At 35.0% G+C, this 22,727-nt stretch overlaps 1 protein-coding gene across 27 annotated transcripts in view; it reads left to right on the top strand.

Annotated features, from left to right (window-relative positions):
* Positions 1-22,727, top strand: part of MGAT4C (MGAT4 family member C) — a 716,481-nt gene that overhangs the window by 674,533 nt on the left and 19,221 nt on the right. For 10 of the 27 annotated variants that reach the window (XM_072724526.1, XM_072724524.1, XM_072724527.1 and 7 more), the window contains one exon: positions 8,153-8,239. The exons of the other annotated variants lie outside the window; for them this stretch is intronic. The gene's annotated coding sequence lies outside the window, so the exon portion shown is untranslated. The remainder of the gene's footprint in view (positions 1-8,152; positions 8,240-22,727) is intronic. 27 annotated transcript variants of the gene reach the window in all.

The raw sequence follows: 22,727 nt of genomic DNA, 5'->3' as shown, positions 1-22,727 counted from the left end.
TCCCTCATGAATAAATAAATAAGTAGAATCTTAAAAAAAAAAGAAGTGTGGTTATTTTTGTTAAATGATTGTTTCTAAACTGTTCATGCAAATACAGTTATATGCAATTAAAATTAACCCCTAGACATGTTCTATGCTGTAATCATTAGGCATTCACGGTTCTTTTTGATGTTAATGAGACTTACACATATTCATCAATGAATTAAAGGAAAACTCTGAACCAGAATCAAATTGCAATACAGCTACTTTATAAAGTCCCCTATTAGGTGTAAATAAGTATTACTGCTGATATCATGGGCAATAGTTTTAAATTAGATAAGTGGCTCCTTCCTCTCTGAAGAAAATGAATCCAAAGAAACAATAAATTAATTAATAATCTTCAAGAAATATTTCAGCAAGTTCTCCCTTCCCCTTTTTTCTTGGTACTCAGCATCTTGAGTAAAACGGAAAATGTGATTGCCACAGAAGCAGAAAGGAAATTTTGTGTTCTCACATAGTAAAAGACTCCACTGGTTTTACCAGTCCAGATCTCTGTGCAAGTAGTTAAATAGCAGTCTGTCTGTTTTTAAATAGACTATTTACAAAGCGTACTAGAATCATATTGTATCAGCCACATTTCCATTAGAACTCTCATGTGATAGCAGATCCACCCCCACACTCTGAATTGACTACGCACTAACTTGGGGTACTCTTTTCTTTCCCACGACTCACCCTACTTTTTAACTCTGTCTCTTTTGACCTGACATTGACATTTGCCTTCAACTATGACAAGGCCTGATAGGGCTGGAGACCTGAGGATTAAGACTTTGCCTAAAATTACACAGCCATCAGTGGAAAATCCAGAATGCAAATGTAGATGTAACTGGCTCCCAAATTATCTCTTTCAAGTAGATGCAGGAGGAGATTTGGAGTTGCGTTTGAAGGATAAATAGAGGTTAATCAAGAAAGCAAGGAGAAAGTAATTGCAGGCAATGTAAACAATAATAACAAAGGTATATGTGATAAAGTGAATGGCATAATTTGGGAAGCAAGTAGACCCTTTAACTCTCACATTGGTTCTTGGAATGGAACCCTGACAAATAGGGTGGAAATGTAGGCTATAGCCAAGTTGTAATACACCCAACACAGAATGACAAGAAGCTATGTCATTGAAAGTTTTCAAATAGGTAAAGAGAATTGTAATAAATCTTTAGAAAAATAATGCTAATAACAGTATGGAAGATGAGCTGTAGGAATGAGTGGTTTGGGCAGGGCAATTAAGTAAAACCCTGTAGCTACAAACAAGGGTTTCTGAGTCCAATCATCCTGTTGTGCCAATCTATTCTGGAGTAATTTCAAAAATGAAATATGAAATTTCACAAAGGACATACCTCTGTGCCTGGCAAATAATGACCCTCCAAAAATATTTATTGTTGTTAGGTTGTTTTGGAAATAAGTATTCATTTGTTCCTTTCACAAACATTTGTTGAAAGCTTACTATGTGCCAGGATCTCTTCCAGAAACAAAGGATACTGCAGCAAACAAAACAGATCAAACCCTTGCTCTCTAGAGTTTACATTCCCGTGAGGGAGGAAATGAGTCAGAAAAGAAAAACAAAACAAAACAAAACAAAAAACGTCAGGGACATTCCTGAGATAGAATTGACAGAAACTGATTACATCCTTCGTGTGGGATGGTGTGCGTCATAAGTGAGGACAACAGGAAGAGTTAGGAATGATGCTGAGATTTTTACCTCAGGCATTGTCTTGTCATTAGCTGAAATAAGAAAAATAGACCCAAGAACACACGTGGGCAGCGTTGAGAAAAGGAGCAGGAAACGAATTTGATTTAGAACATGCCAAACTATAGATGTCTGTACGTCCACGTAGAGATGATGGGCTCCGGAAATCAGTTTCTCTGGTGGTATGCTGTAGTAGAGCAGAAATAAATTTGCTCTAACCCCCAGCAAAATGCTAGGGTATACTGAACATGGGCTTAACAATTTTGTTATGGAAAATAATTCATGTATATTTTGAAGAAACGAATATCTGGAACTCCATGACTAACTTGCAGTAAGATTGTAATAAAGAAATTCCCTTCTGCTTCCCATCTTTTTACTGTTCTCTGACTACATTGCTTCTTAGATGCAAGTAACCAACCTTGAGTGGTTTATTTAACTTGCTGAGGTAAAAGCTTCCCTTGGGTAAGAGCAGTATTGTTCTTCTTTTCTAAGAATAACTCTGCTAAGATATTATTAAGCAGAACATAAGTTGATACTTAATCAGAATTTTAAAGACTATCCATTAAGAGACTCTAAGCTTGTTAGTGGGAAATATTATATTCATATTTGCATCCTCATGCTTTATCCAGATACACAGTAGGCACAAAAAAGTGACAAATTAATAAATGAAGAATTTTAAAAATGAATGCTATATAACACACAAGGAAATGGATACCCCAAAAACAAATTATAATTCTCCACATAATCCTGAATAAAAATGCTCAACTGATCCCAAAGATTTCTTCTAGAAATGCAATTTTGGTACTAAAGTTTGTATTGAAAATAAGTGAGCATATCATGTAAACAGATCTTACTTTTAGAGACCTTTTTAAATATAACAAAGAACATTTTCAAATTAAATCACACAAAAACAATGATTTTAAAGTAATTATACCATACAGTAGACACCTCTTCACAAAAACATCTATTAATACTAAATACTAAAATACATCTATTAATACAAAGTCATATACTGAAGCTTTGGATTATTCATATTGGTTTTGCAATGTTTTTTTTAAAAAAGTGAAAAAAATATGTAATTTGCACTGGAACTTTGACTTTTATCCAATTGACCTATGTCCCCATGTGTTGACAAACTTCTTATTGAAATGTCTAGTTATTGGGATCCCTGGGTGGTGCAGCGGTTTGGCGCCTGCCTTTGGCCCAGGGCGCGATCCTGGACACCCGGGATCGAATCCCACATCGGGGTCCCGGTGCATGGAGCCTGCTTCTCCCTCTGCCTATGTCTCTGCCTCTCTCTCTCTCTCTGTGTGTGACTATCATAAATAAAGAAGGATTTAAAAAAAATGAAATGTCTAGTTATTCCAATAAAAATAATCTTCCATAACTAATAGACCTTATTTCCCTTGTTTTCCCGTTCTTGCTCTTTAGTTTCAAAAGGCATAGGCTCAAGTAAAATGGTTGCTCCATTACTAACCTATCATCAAGATTCTACTTAGAGTGATTTCACAATGTCTGCAGATTTAAGGATGAACTTATTTTTTTCATTTTAATTCATTTTTTTCTGTTCCAGATTAATCTCCAGTCTCAAAAGCATACATAATAATACTTTTGTGATATGCCATGCTAGGCTGAAATTAACCAGGAAACTCCTCTCACCCCAAATTCAGAGAAGGAAGTATGTGTTGTGGTTAAGATCCTGGGTTCTGAAATCAGCTGTCTTTGAGTTCCCTCTCTGCATCATTTCCAGAGTGTGTATCTTATAAGAAATGAACTTGTTTCCACATGTGTGAAATGACAAAGATATTAACGGTGCCTATCTCACAAATCAGATGAATTATAGCACATAAAATTCTTAACATTGAGCCAGCACTTAGTAAAAGCTCAATATGCTGGTGGTATGTAAGTTTGGAGATTATCAGCTTTCAGCGTTTGTACCATTGTCCATTAAAAAAGATCAGGTTTTTCACTATGTGTTATCTTTAATTAGTTCAGTCTTTTAAAGGGCTAATCATCTGACTCTATGTTAAATGCTGCAGACAATAATTACAAAACCAAAAACACAGTGTTTGGTACTCCAGTTTGATCAAAATTACAAAAGTGAAAGTTTGCAGCAACTACATGTAGAGTGAAAATATAGATAGATGACGATGTGTAATGAGAAATCTGAGGTCATTTCTTACCTACAATATGGCTCTTTTCCTCTTATTTCCTTCACCAGAGCTTTTTGTTTTAATGCAATCATCCTGCTCCCAACCCCCAGAAACTCTGCTCAGACTCAAATTCCCACCCACACTTTTGCATACAACAAAGCAAACAAATTAGCAAAATAGCTTCTTACATTTCAGAACATTTTCTTTGAAGCCCCACTAAAGGTTTCTTAAATTTTGATTAAAGAGATGCTTTTGTCTGTGTTCTCAAATGGCAAATTCATGAATTAAAAATCCACTCAAAAATGTTGGGGAACATCTCTGAGGTATACATTTTCCTAAGTAAAGTATATATTTTGCCTTCAATGAACCCATAGTTTATTTGGGTGAAAATTGTGTAAAGAAATAACCAAAAGAAAGAAAGAATGAATGAATGAATCACAAGGATGACTGGGTGGCACAGTGGCCTGCTCACGGAGTGATCCCCAGGTCCTTGGATCAAGTCCCCGCATTGGGCTCCCTGCATGGAACCTGCTTCTCCCTTTGCCTATGTCTCTGCCTCTCTCCCTCTCTGTGTGTCTCTCATGAATGAATAAATAAAATCTTTATAAAAAGAGAAAGAATCACAATAGAGGGTTAAAGCCGATACGATAGAAAAGTTACACAAAGGGACCCAAATAAAGGACTGACCACTTCTGTTTAGAAGAGGGAAAATCAGGCAATGTTTCAAAGAAGCAACAACATTTGAGCTACTGGAGCGGGGGAGTGGGGAGTATTGAGCAAACACAGAACACGGTGTTGGCATGGAATACTGTCAACTACTAAGACAAAAGAAGTTGACAGGAGGTTTTGATGACATGCAAAAGAATTTGAACTTTGTACCATCAGCAAATGGAATTATGGAATATCTCATGCTTGAGAATGACATGGTCAGATTTGTTTTAAGGAAAGACTGCAGATGAGTGTGACAGAGGGATCTGAAGGATGTAAGATATTCTTTAGAGACAGCAACAGTTTTAACAACACATGTTTGATGATTCTGGACTAAATACACTTGCTTTTTTTTAAGATTTTATTTATTTATTCATGAGAGACACATAGAGAGGGAGAGGCAGAGACACAGGCAGAGGGAAAAGCAGGCTCCATGCAGGGAGCCCGATGTGGGACTCGATCCTGGAGCTCCAAGATCACACCCTGGGCCAAACAAAGGCAGATCCTCAACTGCTTGAGCCACCCAGACATCCCGATACACTTGCTTTTTAAGGTTGGAAAATTTAGATATCTTAGGTCAATGAAGAACCTATAAAATCAAATATTATACTGATTATAAACCATTACTAACTATATATATTTTATGTTGATGAATCATTATTGCACATATGCAATATTGTCCTAGGAAAAATGAATAAGCACAGTAAGTCTAAAATTGTTCTTTCAAAGATGAGTTTAGCAAAGTGAAGGGAAGTTTAACATTAGTCAAATCTTTGGAATATGACAGTAAAAGCTTTATGGATGGCCATGAAGCAAAGAAAGATTCTGTTTTATGAATTATAAAATATGGTTATGTTTAACACAGTTTCAGTGTTACATGTATTCACATAAATTCCAAGTGTTCGACTAATTGTTGAAACAGATAATTTCTCATTAAACAGAATATTTTATTACTGGGCCAGCATTCTCAACTGGATAGAGAACAGTTAAAATGTGTAGTCTGTAAAGACTGTATTCTCAATTAATGTTTTTCAGATGAATTTTATGGATAAACATCCAAAAATTCTTGACAAGAAATAGAGTATAATATATGATTTGATCTAAATAATTAATTCAAAATTAGAGTAGCCAACGGCATATAAATGAGAAACTACTGATTTTTTAAATTATAATTTTCAAAATAAAAATCTAATAAAATTATTGAAAAATACCCAAAAAAGTCTAAATATCATTAAATAATGCTTCTTGCTAGGGTATTTCAACTTAGTCACTAGCCCATGGTTTTGTTTTGTTTTTAAAGATTTATTTATTCATGAAAGACACACGGGGGGGGGGGGAGAGAGAGAGAGAGAGAGAGAGAGAGAGAGAGAGAGGCAGAGGGAGAGGCAGGCTCCATGCAGGGAGCCTGATGTGGGACTCGATACCAGAACTCCAGCATCACGCCCTGGGCTGAAGGCAGCACTAAACCGCTGAGCCACCCGGGGATCCCACTAGCCATGGTTTTTGAGGATATATGGAAGACAGGAGAAGTCTGCTTTTAATGCTTAATTATCAGAAGAGTCAATAGTCAGAAAAATACCTATGAAAATGCTTCCTAAGGGTCTTTCACAGCCCCTTCACTTCCTGTTTACGATGCTATATGTTCAGTTTGCTTATGAGGTGGGGCTTAGTTTCAAAGTTAAAAATCTTCCATTTCCTGAGAGTCTCCTAATAATAGTCATTATAGCTCTGTTTTTTTCCCTATTTTTAAGAAGATGGACATATTTATAATATACTGAGAACTGGTTAATAATGATTTTAAGAAACCAAATTCAATGCAGACTGAAATATGCATGTTTTCTCTGGAGATCTCCTTCTACTCAGTAAATGGCACCCATACACAAATGCATTGTTGTTACTTTAATTGGAAAGAACCCCTTTTAGTAATGTCCCTGGCTCTGGAAGAATTTTAAACACACAGATTGTAAGAGCTAAGAAAGCTTATTTAACTAAGCTGTCAACAACAATCTCTCAGATCTGCTTAAATTTATTGGGAGGCGGGAAGATCTATTTGAAATGCTGACAAGAAACACAGAACCAGTTCTAATAGTGTTACATTTAATACACAGGGCTGTATTACAAGGTTAAAGAGAGTTGGCAGTATGTATCATAAATGTAGCTACCCTTTAACCCAGCAACTTCATTTATAGGATTATATCCAAAAATTATGCACAATGGGTTACAAGAATTCTCACTGTATCACTGTAGCATATTTTGTAATAGAGAATATTTGGAAACAACTTACAGTTGTATGTGTGAGGAGAGGGTCAAATAAAAGTTCAATTATATGATTCAGCAATTTTAAATAATATAGAACTATTTTAAATAATATAGAACTATTCATACTGACATGGAAAGATTTCCAACATATGTTAGGAAACAAAAAGACACAAAGCAATACACATAGTGTGGTTCAGTAAATTTGTGTTATTTTAAGCAGATGTGTGTGTGCTTTGTCTGTGTATGTGTAGAAAAGCACCCTGAGAAATTAAATTATGAGGGGGTCTGGTTATTTCTAGTAGGAACTTTGGTATTTGTGGGAGGAAGATAGTCACTGCTTCTATTTTTATACATTCTTGTATTACTTGTATAATTAAACTATGAAAGCAATATAGCTTCTTTCTATCTCACGCTTATGAATAGGACTTGGACACTTTGTTTATTGTAACATTCGCTTTTTTATTTTTATATTAGCAAAAACATAAGATTTCAGGATATATACATGCTATCACAACCACAGAATGTATCTATAGTACTATAAGCAATATTTCTCCTAATTTATCATTCTACTTTCACTATATTAGTTTGGCAGGTGACATATATATAGATATATATATTGACATATATCTATATATAGATAGAGGATATAGATATAGATATAGACATAGACATAGATAGATATAAATGATATAGATAGATATAGATATAGATATAGATATAGATATAGATATAGATATGTCTTTGGTTTGAATCTCAACTATTATGCCACCCTGGACAGGTTTGTTAAACATACCCTAAAACCTCTTTTTTCTTGTTTAAAAAATGGATATCATAGTATCTAGTTTTTGAAGTCCTAGGGGGATTTAACACGAGAGTGCATGCAGAAAGTCATGTAGCATAGTACCTATCATATGTTTCCCTAAAATGTAGATTTTTTAGTGCTTTTTCATAGTTAATAGCCCATTTTCCTCAATAAATTATAGAATTTATGAAACAACGTATGAAGATATTATTCTGTGAATTTCTCAACAATGAATATATTTGCAAAACTTTTAATTTTCTAATAACATTTTAGCTATTGAATACAGAAATATAATTATTTTACTATAAAAGAGTTGGTGGTTAGCCTTGAAGAAACATATTTTATGTAATTCTTTCATTTTAATTGATTATCTGCACAATGCCACGAGTTGGTGTTATTTGGGGTACACATGGGAAATAATGCAAAATAGATTACAAGAATGAACATAGGTAAATTGGATTTCCCTGTTGAATTTATTAATTTCTTTCTCAAATGAGTTTTTCATTACAGATTTTCATTATGCACTCAGGCCATAGCTTCCTAATCAATAAAGTAATTCCTACCAGGGGACAATGAAAAGGAAGAGAGACTTGAAAGGTTGGTATAAAAATAATGTTTAAGAACTGGTAATGAATCTAGATTTAAATTTATTTATTTATTTTTTAAAATCACTTGATGATCTCTTTTAAGAAATCTGTAGCCATGGGGAAAAGATAAAATTTTGATTCCGTTTCCATCTGAGAGTAAACCAAATGAATTGATGTTATTCTACCACTGTTACTAATACTAGGTTTAATCTTAACCTTACAAATCCAGGAACAGAAGAAAAAATAAGCTGATATATTAGAATTTTTTTAAGATTTCTGATAACAAAGTGAGTGAATGGAATTAACACTTTGAAATACATTTTTTTTAAATGTCAATTACACCATTGCTGTAAGAATCCCTATGCCACAGATACTTCCAGGCTTTCCATTTGAGCATTTAACTATGGAAATGACTGTTTCAATTTCACCAAGGGCAGGTTATAGGATGGTAAATGATATTTGTCTTGTTATGCCTGAATTAGCACTTCTGGTCAACCTGAAATTATGTATCTGTCTAGCTCTATGATGTAGAATTTTATGGCCTCAGTTGTCCATTTGAAGTACAATTATGACTCCTTTTAGAAATGAAAACTGTATCTTCTATAAAGTTAATATGTGAGCATTAATTTTACAAAATATAAAAAGAAAAGGAATTGAAATATTCCTTAGCTCAGAACACATATTTTACCTTTAGACTAATACCTTCTAGTATTTTTGGTTCACACTTTTTTTGTATAATTTTAAAAATACATTGTAGGTAGAATTTTAGTTGCTTTTTAAAAAATGTGTTGTTTTAAATATGCTATGTGTCTATTACTGAGAATTAGGAAATATAGACGAGTATAAAGAAGTAACAACCATCCATATTTGTATGAAACATACAACCAATATTAATGTCATTGTAGTTCTTTAATCTTTTTTCTCTATGCATTTTTGCAGTTAAAATTTTACATGTATTTTTTTTTTTTTTTATGATAGTCATACAGAGAGAGAGAGAGGCAGAGACACAGGCAGAGGGAGAAGCAGGCTCCATGCACCGGGAGCCTGACGTGGGATTCGATCCCGGGTCTCCAGGATCGTGCCCTGGGCCAAAGGCAGGCGCCAAACCGCTGCGCCACCCAGGGGTCCCTTTACATGTATTTAAGTGTAGTAAACATATAAGAACACTTACAGGTCTTAGATAAAAGAGAATATGTGGAGGTGATTTATTGACAAATTATGTTGGACATTTTCACTCAAGAAGAATTTTAAAGATATAGAAAAAATTCATTTCTCAAATTTCTTGACATAAAAGTAACTTGTAAGTAACTCAACTCTACTGCTCTGGTGGGAATAAACCAAAACCAAAATTTGTTGGCAATTATGCTTGTAAACTCAAACTATATAAATGTTATAGCCATCATAAGCATGCCTACTTTGTGAATGGAAGAAATTCAGTTACCATTTCTAGTGCCTATAAACCAAGGAGTAATGTATTCTAATTGACCGTTGGATACAGTTCTATTAATACATTTCTTGATTCTTGAAAATTCAAAGGTATGAAGGAGAACTGAACTTTGCAGTATTTATTTATTTTTTTATTTTGATTTTATTTGGAAAAGGAAGAATTGCAATTCAGCACAAATGATGGTAAACCACAGACAAGTCTGAAGACACAAAGGGAAGTCAGCCTTTATTAAGTTTTTGGAGGCAGTTGAGGAGGATTTGCTTTTTAAATTTTTTTAAGATTTATTTATTTATTTGAGAGAAATCACAAAGGGCGAGAATAGTGGGGTGCAGAGGGAGAGAATCTCTAAGCAGACTCCCCATGAGCAAGAGGCCTGACCTGGACTCAATCCAATCCCGGGACCCATGAAATCATGACATAAGCTGAAACCAAGGGTTGGACACTCAACCAACTGAACACCCAGGTACCCTGAACTCTGTAGTATTTAATACAAAGTCCAGCTTCACTGTTCAGATTCAAAATCAACATGAGAACAGCTAATTCTTATTGGTTTCCTAGGTTCAGAATCAAAACTAAGAACTTTTACCTATGTAGCCCTTTCTCACCTTGTCTCTCCATTCTTGGTTCTTAATTCGTCTCTAAATGACTTACTGGATATCTGTAAGTATTTCTAAAGAGAAATAATACTTGAGTTTTATTTCTCAAGACTTAATATATCAGAATAAAATATTTTATTTTGTCCCTGGAAAATAAAGAGAGCTTTTGTGAATTGCAGTTATGGGACAAGAGCATTTGCCTTGGGACATAAAGTCCCAAGATATTTTCTCATTATCTTCCTTTTGAATAAAATTATTATGGACGAGAAGTCTGAAACCAGTCTGTTTATTTCATTTGTCAAGATCTTGGTAGTTTATTAATGTGTACTGTGTCTGCTTAGATGATTGTAAGATTTTAAGAAAAGATAAAAAAATACCAACTTCAGAAAACAGAAACGCTATACTCTACCTGCTGCTTTCTTCCCCACCCTTACCTACTCCATCTGCCACCATCTCCCCTATGGAACATTTCCTAAAGACATCAACTTCCAAGTAGACTGGGCAACTTCCTTCTTTCTCTATTTTGTGTTTCTATATATATGCACATTTCTAAAGTCATGTTCTAACTTATTACGGTTGTGATTTATTTTCCATTTACCTTGCATTAAATAGTAGTGCAAGAAAATGAACTTATTAATCTTTTCTCTCTAGTATAATTTCATGATAGTGAAACTTCAGTAAACATTGAAAGATCAAAAGGGATATTTAACATCTAGGATGACACAGACTAAGCAATCATTTAATGGTATTTCTAAAACCTCTTGATTTGGAAGGTATTTCTAAACACGATATGTGCTTTTATTTTACTTCCTCAGTATGTTTTTTTTCCTGTTCTAGTTAGTCTAGATATGAAATTGCAGGCATCATGCCTAGCACAGATACCTGGTACATAGTGTGAACTCTATATATGCTTGAATGAAAGGATAAATAAATGGTAATGAATTTTCTAAACAGACTCATTCATTTTTATTTTCGAATTTAATAACAAACTTAAAACGATTCTTAGTGAAAGAGGAAAACACTACTGAGCATATTATTCAAATAGTAAGATATATTTATGCACATACCATATTTATCTACTTAAGCTGAGATTTGGCATTACTGGATTCAAGTTACTGTTTACCTGATCCATTACTATCCAAAACTGTGGCAATTTTATCAAAACAACATATTGCAGACTTTTATACTATTCTAATGATTATGCATAAATGCTTGTATGATCCTTTGGAGGAAAAATCATCTTGTGTAATATCTTCTCATATTAATGATAGATATATGATTATTAATGTGTTTTAATATCATTTCTTTACTCCAAATTTAGCACCTAATTTTTAGGTCTTCCTGACAAACTGTTTGAGTAGGCTCTAATGCATAAAAAGTCAGAGGTTTGAAAACCTGTCATTTATCAGACCTATGTAGCATACTTGCTATATACTGTCCCTGAGCACATGACTTTATCTGATTTTTAGTGTCCTTATTTGTAATGTGAGAATAATCACAAAATGTATTTTTATCTACCTCATAAGGTTTTTTACTTAAAGATTTATTTTTTTGATATAGGGGTGGGAGGGCAGAAGGAGGAGAGAGAGAACCTCCAGCAGACTTCCTGTGAGCATGGAGCCCAACACAGGGCTCAATCTGATGACCCCACGGTCATGACTCCAGCAGAAACCAAGAGTGAGACACTCAACCGACTGAGCCACCCAGGCACCCCTCTACCTCATGAGTTTTGTGGAGAACTTATTTTAGAGTCCTCTAAATGAGTCAGTTATCATCATTGTCACTGTCACTTTCTTCCGCACCACAACTCGAAACAACTTGCATGCCCATAATTTGCCCAAGCACTATCTCCTGTATTCTCGCTAAAGTGCTTAGTTCAGTGCTGTCTATTATTGTTTGACTCCAGCTCGCCTTTTTCATTTAGCTCATTGCAAAGAAATTCGAAAAATGTAAGAGACTGATAGCCTAAAAAAAAGAAGTTGGTAAATACAGAATACTCTGGTCTCAGCTTCATGTTGAAAAAGATTGTTCTTTCTTCCCAATCCTCATCTCAAGTTTTACTATTTTAATGGTCAGTGACAGGAAACCTCCTGCTTGTCAGTGCTACACATTTTCTATCTGTGTTTTTTTCTGCTTAAAATAAACCAGAAAATCAGTCTTGCTGGTCACTACTGTAAACCCTAAGGAATAATCTAGACTTTATAATTTTCTATTTTGCTACCACCTATAGCTACAAGTGGACTATACAATGTGAGATTGCAAAAAAATCTTACATTAAAAAACAATTACATTTGTTCCATTAATATCTGAGCCATTTGTACAAAATGTAAAGATAATCATGTTTTGTAAAACTCTTCTCATTTTTTGACTTCCTGAAGATTTTGCTATGTCAGCAGCATTCTTTCTTTTCATCAGAAAGTATTGAATACTGCCCTGAGGGTGTATGTAGCCTTCCACAAAGTAGAAAAACAAATTGAGCAAGCATTAAAAAAGGCAAGCCAAGCAAGTCAGATACATATAATGGCACATGTCAGACAGATAAACAGTTGATGGCAAGACTCCTTTCATGATTTTCCCTGATGTGGGGTTTAGTATTGGCTCAAGCCCATATGACTTAGAGAATATAATTTTACTTTTGCATTTTTTGATTTAAAAACAGACTATTAATTAAAATGTAAACTGAAGCTTAGTGCCCTGGGGTAGATTAATGTAGCCACATTCAATCAGATGAATGTAGAGAACCGACATCCCTACGTTAATGGCAGGGATATGGCTTCCCTTTCTCCCAATATCCTATACAGCTGTGGAATAGTTTGCACTCTGGATGTATGGTTTCACCCTAAAGAGCCAGAGAGAGAACTGAGCTCATTAACATTTGGTGGTTTGTTGCATATCATCCAAGTAACATTCTAGAAACATGAAGAATTTGTGGTAACATGCACGAGCATATGCACTCTAAGCAAACAGCTCTGTGGTATAATAATTCACTTGTCACTTCACATCAGGATCAATTCTTTAATAAATGACCATTTTTTTCTGAACTGATCAAAACTAGAACGCAAATTTCCACAGTGTCTTCCCAAGAAGAAAAATAATGGGAGTGCTTGTGCAACTAATATTTTATCTGTGTCCATGAGCAATAATTTGAAATAAATATTTATTGTGTTACCATGACATAGTCTTTATTTCTATACATATATGTACATATGTATGAGGTAAAAAGATAAGCAGATGGTTCCACAGAGCCAAATAATATCTGTCCCAAAATTATATGGCTTCTAAAACTTTGTGCCATACATGAATTCTGATATTAGATCAGATTACGTCTGTCTCAGGCTCTCCTGGCACAAGCTAATTACTCTGTTTTGCTGGTGTTCTTCAAAGCACCCACAGTGTCAACATTATTTTTTTTTTTTTGCTGCTGCTGCTGCTGCTGCTGCTGCATTTCTTAAATATTATAAGAGATCTTGATTTATCTCAGTTATGAAAGATTTCAATCCACCAAATACTAAAACTGACTAGTGGCATTATCCTCATTTTTCCCTGAAATTATAAAATAAACACAGAGAGTCTATGGTGCTTTGATAATGGACAAAGATAAGTTTTGCATTTTGCAACAAAATACCTAGAGATTACATTGTAGGTCTGGATCATGGCAGGGAAGCTCTTACACAAGATTTAAGAGTGGCGTGGGAAAGAAATATAAATATTCATGGGCTAGTAATTTTCTCATAGCCTCAAGTTCAAGATTTCTGCAATGCAACACACACAAACAGAACAGTAGTTGTTTGTTCTAAAAAAAAAAAAAAAAGCAAAACAACAACACTTCTCCAAGTACTAAAGTGATATGATTTTGTTTGTTCTGTTTTTTTTTATGTAGGTTCCACGCCCAGCGTGGAGCCAAATGTGGGGTGTGAACTCACAACCTTAAGATCCAGATCTGAGCTGAGATCAAGAGTCGGATGCTTAACCAACTAACCACCCAGGTGCCCCCATGATAAGAAATTTTTTAAAAATATTCTACATATAATAAGCTCAGGATCTAAAAGTAAATGAGACATATAAAAACAATATCAAGAAGTAGAAAGTATTAAGTAAATTAATAGAAGTATAGATAAAATGGTAAAAGTTCAAAAAAGTAAAAACCAATTTTCAACTAAAATGGGGTTCAGAAAAATCTTCAGCAAGAAAGTAACATTTTTGGTGATCTAAAATTAAATTTCAAAAAATGGGAATTGGTAATAAAAGAGAGCAAGTGGATGGAGATTAAACTGTGAGGCAAATGTAGAGAATAGTATCTTAAACTGATGCACACAATTACAGAGCCTAAGGAGGAAAGGAATTATGTAGGAAAGTATGTTCACGTATTAGATAATTCATTGTTAAGCCTTTGAGAAATGAAATAGTGTCTCCCATTTCTTAGCCTTACATACTTCTAAATAGTTCAATCCCTACATTTCTCTAACCAAGGATAGGGATTCCAGAATTAACATGCAGATTGGCTTTCAGTTGACATCACTCAGCTTCACCTCTAATGCAGGACTGATTCCCCTCAATGTTGGATTCAAAAGGAGAGTCCAGCCGAGCTTTTATGGAGATCCGCTGCATTTCCCCAGGAGGTATCTTCAGGCACAGGGATGCTCATGGTGGTGTGGGTGATTGCAAAGTTCTGCTGGATCTAACCCATTTGTGCACAATTTTAGTTTCCATAGCTTGGGGCTAGCCTCAACCAGAGGTTTTGCCAAGCAAGTCCCAATTCTGGCAATACGAGGTCATCTTCCTGTGTTTCAAATGGGATATTCAAAAATCCTCCTAGTCTAAAATTGCTCAGAGATAGGTGACTTCAACCCTGTGACAAAACTTTGATATTACCAGGCTTATAGAATGGAAAAGTTCCAATAAACTGTATGAACATTTGTTTCTAAAAAAGGTATTGTCTTGCTTGACTGGCTCTCTTGCATTTTGTTGATCTGTGGATGGCAGCTTCATCAAAGATCCTGAACCCCATTCCAGAAAGGGTTATCATGAAACCTGGCTTAATCCTTTTTTTTTTTTTCCATCTGCCTAACCTATCTAATTTTTAGCTATTATTTTCTGGACTGTCTGGAAGATGGTCATTTCTTCCACTTGCATTCAATGTGGTTATAGTAATTTCAGGTTGCATCTATGAGGAAGGATGTAGCCTATTTCTATGAAGTTGTGTCCGTACAACCACACACACTGCTATGTATCCAAAATCCAGAGATAGTCAGTCTTGTAGAATTTCAAAGTTAGTTGATCAATACTCTTTCATCGTGATCACTTACTTTACATTTTAAAAGATGCAGAACTGTTTACAATCAAAACATTAGGAGTAAGCACTTCAACTTCATTAGAGGTCAGAGAGAAGGAGGCCACTGGGAAGTGACAGCTCTTAGATCACTGAGGCGCCATGTTGAAACTATCTGAATGAAGCTGCTCAGTGTCATATTTTTTCCTCCAGTTAGTGCAGGAATTGCCAAAGCTCCTGCCTCAACCAATCTAAGCTTCATTGTGGTGGCAACTTTGCAGGGTGTTTCTTCCAGTTGGGTGACTGGGGGGCACAGTCACAACCTGTATAAACTTTAGGGTCCTCAAACAAGACGCCTTTCATATAGTCAAGAAGGATGGTTCTGGCCTGTGGTGGGTTCTCCACTAGACCTGGGGCTCCTCTTCCAAGTCCCCAGTGATTGCCATGACTCCAGCACACACAGTTTGTAGGGAGGCAGCAAAGGGAGACCATACCTGAACCAATGGGACTCCCACCCTAGTGGATTTAAGTACTGTTTTATTTCCTGTAACAAAAGTTTTGGGGTTTGGTTTTGTTTTGTTGTTGTTGTTATTTTATGTAAAACTACTTTATTATTACAAAAACCAACAAGCAAAAAAAATTTTTTTTAATTAAAAAAATTAAAAAAAAAAAAAAAAAAAAACAAGCTTTGGGTATTTTATCTCCGGGCTGGGAAGAAGTACAGGGTGAAGAAATCGTAGTGTTGATCCAAAAGAATTACTCAAATACTCTCTGCCTCCTCCACCTGCCCAGGGCTGCTCTGCTGTCTTCCAAGAACCCTTCCTCAAGAAATGCAAGTACAAATCTCAGTGCAGCTAATTCCAGAACTTGAAAAATAAACAAAATAGTTTTTAAGAACCATTAGGTTCCCCTTTCCCCGTTGTTGCAGAGAGCAGGACTGAAACAGACCAACTGGATTTGGCTTCACTGCATGAAGCTTGGGGTCTGGGGGGCAAGGGAAGTCCTGCGGGATGGGACCCCCTGGTTGAGCGCTGTGCAGGGCAGGCTGGGCTTTCGTTAACGCACTTCACCACCTGGCATTGTTTTATCACTGTGATGACCGAGACCATTTGCAGGTAGCTTTGTTGATTTCTGCCCTGCGGCACAGCTGAGTCCTGTTGTTACGTTTTTCCCTATAAACCGGACCTAATGGAAAAGCCCCACTCCTACCTCCACCCCTACCCCCAGGCCCCCACCCCTACCTCCCACCTCCCACCTGAAAAGGCATCCTGACATCTAGTGTGGATCTTCTCACTTAGCAGCAGAACTTCCAAAGCTAGCTTCTTGTTTCCCGTTCAGGATCTGATATCTAAGAACTAAATGATGAAAAACATAAAGGTAGGAAAAACCATCAGTACCAGGAAGCATGAACCTGAACTCTGATAATGGTAGTTAAGAATGGGGAGAAATTGTGGCAGGTGAGAATGGAAGACTCGAGACAGAATCTGGAATATTTCTGACTTTGGGAGAGTAGGAGGCAAATAAATAACGTCTGAGATGATTTGACTAGGCGATTAGAAACCTAGACCTACCAAAAATGAGACTCTAAGGAGGAGTAAGATGGAATGGAAAATCATCCTGTTGTTTTAAATTCATTGTGTTTGTGTGATCCGCAGGAAATCTGCCTAGAGATAATAGTCTCTATTCAAAAATTGGAAATAGGCTCCAAAAGGAGTCCTAGCTGAAGATCTAAATTTTGAGTTTTGCTCAAAAAGTGGTTGTAAGAGAGGTCACGTAATGCCAAAAGGTTGTAAAGAAAAGAAGACGGGACGGAATGATGGGAAAAAACAATATTATAGGAGGGAAAGATTGCTAAGAACGTCTTGTATCCTCTTTGGGGGTTTAGTAAAGTTAAGAAGACAAAATTCAGGAAGGATTAGTATTAAATAGTGAGGAAGAAGAGTACCTTCTCACTAATCTACTTGTTTCATTGACAGTGGTTATAGTGGTTTTTATATATACGCATAATTATGTGTATAGAAGTGTATAGGAGTATATGCTACACTATAATTTCAAAATTATATGTAAATACATGAATATATAATATACATTTTATATGTGAGTATATTATCCATATCTTCATATGTAGTCTTTACGAAAAGAATTACAGAGTGAAAATAATTTATTTCCATTTTAAAAATGACTTATTTGGTATAGCATTACATCGAAACGATTTTTAAGTAGTTATGTCTTTGAAGTAGTTGTGTACATGTGAACATTCAAAACCTGGGTCTTCCAAAGAGAACGTGATTCTTCCTTAAAAAGAGAGAGAGAGAGAGAGAGGGAGATCTTATTGAACCAGATGTGCAAACTTTGCATACATTTGGAGCAGAGGAGTAGGGTTTTTACATATCCTTGTTTCCATAACTATATTTACAATCGACAGTATTGTATTATAAATTTCTGACAAAGAAGCTGTTTTTGAAAATATTTGCAGTAAAACTACTAAACAAAACATGTCCCATCACATGTGCAAGAGATAAAGTGTATTGTAGCATATGTTGTTAGCAAATAAATCTCTCATGACATGTAGGGGTATATAAAGATGATATATCATCCTGAGAAAATAACTCACTCAACCATGATAATATGAGTTATCATATTTCTAAATGAACCTAATCTGTAATAATCAACCCATGATCTCTGAAAAACACTTTTATACCTCTCTAGAATTATGCGAAGACCAAGCAGAAAATTTCTAACAAATAAGACACTGTTTGAACATGGAACCAAAATACTGCTCAAATAACCTGTCCTCATTTGTGTGACTGGTAGTTTCAAGCAGGAGCATGCTACTGCCATATCTGTTATCAGGATGTGCTCACCTGTTTAAGAATTGGAAACCAAGTTTTAACTTTTAATATTCCCGGTTTGGTAAGCATGGTGAGCTTGATTTTGCCAGGTGCAATATAGCGGTTTTCAATTGATAATCAGTTTTATTACTTAACTTGTATCAACATGCTTTCTTTTCACACTAGGACCCTGAGAGACTAATGCTGTTGCAGAGTGTCTATGGATTAAAAATGGCCATCTGGAATGCCTGGGTGGCACAGTCAGTTGGGCATCTGACTGGGTTTCGACTCTGGTCATGATCTCAGGGTGGTGGGATCAAGTACCATGTCGGGCTCCACACTCAGCATGGAGTCTGCTCATGATTCTCTCTCCCTCTTCCTCTGACCCTTGCCCTCCCTCTAAAAATTAATAAATAAATCTTTAAAAAAATAAAAATGGCTACCCAATAATGCTATCATGATATCTAGGAGTTACCTTGCTTTTAAATCTCTCTACTTCTCTCCATCACATTTCCACCTAAGCCATCAGCATCTCTTTCATGGAATGTGCCTTTCTCTCCTTTGTTGAATTATTTTGTATTACATCAGTTTATGGTCAGACAGGAAACATTCTTTAAAATCTCTATGTACCAAAAAAAATAAAAAATAAAAATAAAATAAGTACCATTTATGCTTTGTTGACCAAAACATGCACAAGAAATTAAATATTAAGGGATAACATTGGATTATTCAGATGCTCTGTCTTTACTATTTTTTTTTTTTTTTGGCTATTTAAACTGTCAGATCCTGAGAGAAGGATGTTACCATCCCTCAGTTGTTTGCAGACCTATAAACACGTGCTTATGTTTCTAAAAGTTCTTAATTTACATGTGTTTCTGCTCTGATGCTTCCCAGTTTTTGGTCTCTTGACCTGTCTTGACCTGTGAACGTTTCCCTCATGTCCTTAGGTGAGCACCTAGAGCATGTGTGTGAGAACATTATCCAACACTGGTAAAGAATCACTGGAAAAGAACAATTAGCTCAGTTTCTGGAACACAAAGACATAAGTAATTCATGTTTCCTTCATTCAGAATATAAAAAAATTGTAATATATATATATTTTTAAATATTTTATTTATTTATTCATGAGAGACACAGAGAGAGAGAGGCAGAGATGTAGGGAGAGGGGAAAGCAGTCTCCATGCAGGAAGCCTGATGTGGGACTCGATCCCAGGGCTCCAGGATCATGCCCTGAGCAGAAGGCAGATGCTTAACTGCTGAGCCACCCAGGCGTCCCAAAATTGCAATATATTGACCATTAGATAGAGTACTCAGAAGAGTACTACCTTAGTAGTGAAGTAAAATTAGCCTTAGTCTGGAGGCTTCTCTGAAACTGGCACTCTGACAGCAAAAGTTAAAAAGGGAAATTATAACTGGAGGGTATTATACTGAGCAAAATAAGTCCATCAGAGAAAGACAGTTATATGGTATCACTCATATGAAGAATATAAGAAACAGTGTAGAGGATCATAGGGGAAGGGAGGGAAAAACAATGGGAAGAAATCAGAGAGGGAGACAAACCATGAGAGACTCTTAAGTATGGAAAGAAACTGAAGTTTGTTGTAAGGGAGGTGGGTAGGGGGATGGGATGGCAGGTGATGTAATGAGCACTGGGTTTGATATGCAACTGATGTATTACTGAATTCTGCATCTAGAACTAATACTGTTCTATATGTTGGCTAATTAATTTACATTTAAAAAAGAAAGGGAGGGATCCCTGGGTGGCGCAGCGGTTTGGCGCCTGCCTTTGGCCCGGGGCGCGATCCTGGAGACCCGGGATCGAATCCCACATCAGGCTCCCGGTGCATGGAGCCTGCTTCTCCCTCCGCCTGTGTCTCTGCGCCTCTCTCTCTCTCTGTGACTATCATAAATAAAAATTTTTTAATAAATAAATAAATAAATAAATAATAAAAAATAAAAAAGAAAGGGAAATTATATATTTCACTGCTTAATATGTAGTTATATTTAGCTTAAATTCTAAAATCGATCAGTATAATTTATCATATTGAAAGAATAATAGAATAATAAACTCCATATGATCAACTTAACAGAAGAATAGTGTTTGACAAAATCCAGCCTTCATTCATGATAAAGACTATCAACAATTTAGAGATAGAAAGAAACATCTCAGTGAGATAACATGCATCTCTCTAAGTAATTTGCTTTCACTACTTTACTCTTTCAATTTAATATTATACTGGAGACTGTTGCCAGTAAATAAATAAGGCAGCAGCAGCAGAAACAACAAATTATAATAGCTTAGAGATTAGAAAATAAGTATTAAAACTGCCTTTGCTTACTGATGCAATGACTATTTAACAAAGTCACATGATTTAAGATGTCAATATTAAAATATCAGTTGTATTTCTATGCAGTAGAATTAAAACAATTCAAAATGAAGTTTTTAAAAAGGCTCTAATAACATCAAAAAAAGGTAAAATTGTTAGGAATAAAGTTTACAGAAAACATGAAAGATGTCAATATCACTGAAAAATAAAAACATTTGTTACAGAAATTAAAGATGATCTGAATAAATGGAAGTAACTACAATGTTCATAAAATATATTTTCAGATCCAAATAATTTAGTTATACATCAAACAGATTCTTAAATTCTAAACAGCTTTTTTTTTAGAAATTTGTGTTGATTTTGAGATAATTTATTTACAGACCTAACAAAGTCCTAATAAAAATCCTAACTAGTTTTTTTCTGTCAAAACTGAGTTATTATATAATTTCCACAGAAATGCAAAGGACATGAAAAAGCCAAAAAAATCTTGGAAAAGAAGAGTTAAACTAAAGGACTTATAATAAAGAGATGATAATTTGGATAGTGTAGTATTGGCATCAAGGTAGACAAATAGATTAATATACCAAAGAAAGACTTCAGATATATAACTATGTACAAATCAAATTGTTTTCAGCAAAGGCACCAAATAAAGTCTTTCAACAAGTGGTACTTGAGCAACTGATTAAGTCTACAGGATGAAAAAGGAACCTCATCCTTTTCCTCACATCATAAGCCAAAATTAATTTGAGTTAATATGTAAACCTAAACCTAAAAGCTAAAACTACACAGCTTCTATAGGAAAACAGGAAAATTAGGTGATAGCTTGTCAGAATACAGAAAAGCACTACACTAAAAGAATAATAAATTCAACTTGATGAACTCTAAAAGTCATTCCTCATCAAAAGACACTGTTAACCCTTTTTTCCTATGCCCTTATTTTTGTTGAAATATATTTGACTTATAACACTGTATAAGTTTAATGTGTACAACATCTTGATTTGATATATCCATATATTGTAATATAATTGTCATTGTAGTCATGTCATACCTCCATCATGTCACACAATTATCATTTCTCTGTTCTGGTGGTAATAATTACTATCTGGTTTCTTAGCAAGCTGGATGATTATTATCAGGTATTGAGTCTCTACTCACTATGCCGAGTGTTAAATCTCTTCATATTGTATTACAGAGTATTGCATCACCTTTCAAGTAGGTAGAAATGAAATCTAAAGACTCCATCTTCGTAGTTATTTTTTTTTAACTTTTCATGGAACACAATTGAATATTCAGAGTTTTTCATTTTCTGATAATGACAAGGAGAAAAATATAAACAGAAGTTTTCACTTCATAATTATTAGATGAATCAGATGATGAATGCAAAAAGATAGAGTGTACACTACTCCATATGATAATGGTAAAATTGATAGAATAAAAATTCAGAGAAATTACTGAGTGAAAGATTTATGTCTAAAGAAGAAATAAAATGTGGTATTCTTATTTAGAACATCTTTAAACAGGATTTCATCTCACAACGTTGCATAATGAGAAGCTAAAACTCTTTTGTGTTCAGTGGATATGGAACAGTATTCATTCATTTCTTATGATGTTTACACCAAAATCTACTTGATACTGTTATTAGCACACAAATGCTGGTGTGTAAACAAAATGAGTTGGAAGAAAATAAATGTAGATGTGAGACTGGTGTTTCTACCTCTAAAAAAGAAAATGTAAAGTTATTATAAATCAAATAAGAAGACTATTCTTGCTTTAACAAAATTATGTGCCATCAAATTTCCCAAGAGCATTGAGTCTTCATGGTGCAAGTTCAAGAAGAACCTGAAGTAATGATACCTGTTTGAGATGTACTTGAAATTTGGAATTAGAACTCACAAGATGGATACATTCCTGCTTCAGGAATGATGGTTGAAAAGCAGTTTATGAAACATTAGGAACATATAGTTCTAAATTAGAAAAATAAGGAATAAAATTGGGATTATTTTTGCTTACATCCTTACTAATACTTCT

The sequence above is a fragment of the Vulpes vulpes genome, chromosome 10 (genome assembly GCF_048418805.1).
Source record: "Vulpes vulpes isolate BD-2025 chromosome 10, VulVul3, whole genome shotgun sequence".
Lineage (NCBI taxonomy): Eukaryota > Metazoa > Chordata > Mammalia > Carnivora > Canidae > Vulpes > Vulpes vulpes.
Note: the sequence above shows the minus strand (reverse complement) of the source record. Positions and strands in the feature narration are given on the sequence as shown.